The sequence below is a fragment of the Hevea brasiliensis genome, chromosome 1 (genome assembly GCF_030052815.1).
Source record: "Hevea brasiliensis isolate MT/VB/25A 57/8 chromosome 1, ASM3005281v1, whole genome shotgun sequence".
Classification (NCBI taxonomy): domain Eukaryota; kingdom Viridiplantae; phylum Streptophyta; class Magnoliopsida; order Malpighiales; family Euphorbiaceae; genus Hevea; species Hevea brasiliensis.
In genome coordinates this window covers 4,803,683-4,808,292 of record NC_079493.1, presented here as the reverse complement: position 1 = coordinate 4,808,292, position 4,610 = coordinate 4,803,683, and positions in this window count along the sequence as shown.

Genomic DNA, 4,610 nt, shown 5'->3' with positions numbered 1-4,610 from the left:
CTCCTTTGATCTAAGCAAAAGTCCTCTTTTCTCTTCCAATATAGTTTGGCCAAGAGAGGAATTGACAAGAAGAAGTTTTTCTTGGTTTTCCGTTTATGGAAGTGATGAAAAACCTTTTCCCAAAACTTAATTCAAGAGTTCAACAATTGATCTCTCTTGAATATAAGCAATGAAGAAGAAGTTTTCTTTTGCTGTGGAGGGAGGACTTTCGACCAACTTGAATGAGGAAGAAGACAACTTATTCTTCCTTATATATTTATGCCAATTTTCTTTTAATTAAAATTAAGGTGAAAAGTGTTTAACTTTCATTCAACCTTTGAATGAGTTTTCCAATTTCCATTGGTCCATTTGTCAGGCCTTAATCCTAATTAGAAAATAAATCTTGATTAATTAGTATTCTAAATACTAATTAACTAATTAATTAATTGCAATTTTTCCTCCCATTTTTTACCAAGTCGACACTTTGAAAAGTCAAACTCTCCAAAATTTTGACCAAGTCCATAATCTTTTTCTTCCTTTAAACTTAATCCTTCAAGTTTATATTTAAACACTTTAAATATTAACTTGAATAATTCCATTGGTGAATTTAGTTTCAAGTTATACTAAAGACTTTGTAATCTAGTTACAAACTAAATTTATTAATTCAATTAATTAATTGAACCATTTAATTAATTAATCAAATTAATTCTTGCTTTGATCAAGTTGCTCTTATGTGTATAACTTACTAGGCTCATAACTAATTGGCAATGAGAATAATATTAACTCTTTAATATTATTGGAATCATTCCAAACTTAAAATGAAATTCCCTTTTCATTTAAGTTCTCATAAATCATAGTTAACATCTAGCATAATGTGCTATGACTAACCAATTAGTTCTGAATTAATTTCCCAATTCATGAAGCTTGATCATACATACGATGCACTAAAATCTCTCCGTTACAAAATTCTGATTTCAGCTAGAGTCATGGTTTCATCTCAAACTCTTATGCTTAGAATCATATGTCCTCTTTTAATTCCAATTCTTGATTAATAAGATTTTTTTAGTAGAAACTCTTTTTTGACTAAGTCTATCTGTCCTGGCTAGAAGCTTAAATTCATCAAGAACAATTAAATGGACATAGAATTTTATCCCTATTTACTTAGGGTAACGGATCCCTTCTTGACTAACACCTATCTTCATATATAACTAGTCGAAGCCAACACATGCCTATATACCCATACATAGTGTTGCAAGGGATTTTCGGTTGCTGAGCAGACCCTCACCAAGTGGAAAAGAATGAGAGTCGCCACCTTAGTTTTGAGGAAACTAAAGAAAACCATTTGTGAAGATAAATAAAAACCACTTCAAAGCAGAGATTCTAAGTTCGGGGTCCATAAGCGGGTGGGGAAGGTGTTAGGCACCCCACCTCGTCCCTTAATAAGGGTAAGTAGATTTAACCGTATTTTTATAAATTAGTTAGGAGAGCTTGAATAGAAATGTTAATCCTTTTAACAAAAAGAATATTTAATTTTCACTAAGTTTGGATTACCGGATACATAAGTAAATGAGACAACCTTAGTGAGTTCTTGTTGTATATTAGTTTTGTTTGAGGGCTATTTTATTAGAATCCAATTTTGAAATTGGATGAGAACTCTCCTCCGATCTCTTTTAATATTTATTAAAATTTTTAAGCTTGAGAACCGGATAAGAAACCCTCCTCCGATCTCCTTTAAAATATTTGTTGAAATTTTAGATTGAGAATCGGATAAGAACTCTCCTCCGATCTCTTTTAATGTTTATTAAAATTTTAAGCTTGAGAACCGGATAAGAACCCTCCTCCGATCTCTTTTGAATATTTGCTGAAATTCTGGTTGAGGATCGGATAAAGACTCCTTTATGATCTCTTCTATTTAAATGGCAGTCAGATAAGGGTCTTTCTGATCTCTCTGAATTTTACCTATCGAGAGGACCTAAGGCTAAGGGTTTTGACGTTCAAAGTTGTCAGGGGGTCTGCGCAAGACCTCTTTAACTTATTGGTACCTTAGATTTGGCGGGGATCAGGAGCAGAATCCTCCGACCTTCCTATATGGTCGCATTACCAGCATTTTTGGTAGCCGATCTATTCCATTTAGTTATCCAAGGTTTGATTTTACTCTGTCTTATGACATCTTGCCTTATACCCTATTAAGTTATTCTAGTGACTCGGCTTTACCATTTTTTGGGCTTATTACTTAGACCTTTCATTATTTCAAAAGGACTCTTAAGTTGCCATTACCTGCATTTCATCCAACTACTTATGTATCGCTTGGAACTAAATGACTTACGCTCAGGAATAATAAAGGTTAACAAAGGCATCGACACGGAAATAAACTAGAGCACAACCTTTCTCTATATCTTTTCAGCGTGATATGAACTTAAAAGAAAATAACATACATAAAAGAAAGGAGAATGGAAATGCGTAAAACAAGAACTAAACTTAATAAAATGGCAACATGAATCTTGACTGTAAGGAGTCGATTCTAGTGAACTAGCAGAGAATCACAAAGCGCAAAAGATTGCAAATTGATAGCAGGTAGAATAAGATTCTCCTTAGAACAAAGACTGCTTCACTAAATGCTATCGAGTCGATTATACAGAGTTTAAACAAGATCGGACATGGGCGGTGGAAGTGAATATAAAGATAACAAGGCGCAAAATGTGAGCGACTGGATGATGAGCAGTGAAAATGGAAAGTTTTAGTGTTCAAAATCTTTTGAAAATACTTTAGAAAGCTGGTTCCAAAAGTTCTTCTTATGAAAGCGATAACGATCTGAATTAAATTTGAGTTCTTAGCTATAGTAACTTCCTTCTTTTTCCGTCTTCCTTTGAGCAGTTTTCATGCGGTATTTATAGGAAGGTGCTCCCCATGAAGGGTCGGGATCTATTTTGAGGAGATGGAGGTCGATTTGAAGGACATGATGCGAGGCTCGGGAATTAAAGAGGATCGAGCGGATGGTGAGATCCTCTTTAGAATATTTGTCATTTTCTTCTTCTAATGCGGTCCCAAATTCTCTTGTCGGGGTGATCAGAAATTTGGGAGTGAAAAGCGATCTTGTTGTTTTCTTCTTGATCAGGGCTCGAGCTCGTCCTTACAAGTAAGATCAGCGGTGGAGATTAGAATGTCTGACGTACGCATGTCAGAAATGCGGGCGATTCTAGGGCGTGCGGTTGAGATTTTACCTGCAGCGCTTTAACTACCTCGGCTCTGATTATGGTGACGGCGGTAGGCGCCTTATTCCTTTTGTTTCTTGCTCTCTCTTCCTTTCCGATCTTCTTAACATGATCCTTCTCCGATCTTTCATACGGTCTCCCCTCTTAGATCTCTATTATTCCAATATTTCCCTTAACGGGCCGGTCAGGTCAAGGCATTAATTCCCCTCGATTCGGCGTCGCTTTATTTTCTGCTTAGCAATAAATGCCCGATTTTACCCTATATATACCCCAGACAGAAGAGACTTTCTTCATTCAATTTTCCACTCTTCCTTCTTAATTTCGATTCTAATTGCTCGTGAAGTTAAGCCATGATTGTGGTGTTGATTCCTTTCAGATGGACCTCTTTATTCCGTGAAAATTCGACCGGTGCTCGAATAATCGTGATAACCTTATGCGATGATGGTGAGAGAACTGGACCAATGCCGATATGAATTGCGGACCTCGATCGTGCCGATCTCAAGTCGTTCGGCGGTATAATCGTGAACCGATTTGAGAAAACTACTAATGTTCCAGCCCTTGGCGGTGGCTCTTCCAAGTTTATTTAGCTTCTCACCACATTGGGTGTTAAAATGACTTTCCTCCACATTGGGTGTTAAACGGTAGCTCGATTCGATCGATGACATCCTTTGTATGAGTCACAATGTTGACTTTGACATAGGTCCTTTAGATGGGATGTTCCACCGGTCTATGAGTTCGGCCAAATGATGTATTTTATTTTCAATGTAATTTGCTCTCTAGAGATCACAAAAATAATGTAATCCAATTTTAATGCAATCCGATCTCTAGAGGCCACGAAATGATGTAGTCAATTTCAATGCAATCAGATCTCTTGGAAATAAAGATTTTATTTTGTCAATTATCATCTTATTATTATTGCATGAATTATTTTCGATCTCTAAAGTATTTACCCGATCGACCTTTAATTTAAATGACCCTAAATGATCAGTAATTCAAAAGATTTATCTTAATCTGCGATCTCTAGTCATCGATCTCTTTATGGAATTTCGAATATTCATGAGGCGTGTCGAAGCAATTTGGCAGATCTCGCTGACCGATGCACCGCCTGGGATGCCGTGAGCATTAAATGCTCGGACGAGTATAAATAGGGGTGGGGGTTAGCCATTTGCTCTCTTATGTCATTTTCAGCTTCTCGCGAACAACTTCAAAATTCTCTCGTTTTCTCAAGCTCTTGACTCCGATCAAGCTCCGGTAAGGGTTTTGATCCTTCTTTTAGTTTAAATTCTTTATTTCCTTTGAAAATGAGTGGCGCCGAAGGTCAGAGAGCGGCGAGTCCTCCTTCCATCCAGTTCTCGTGGTCATCTGATGAAGTAGAGGTGGTCGGGCCAAGGGCGCGACTGAACCTCCTAAGTCTCCGTC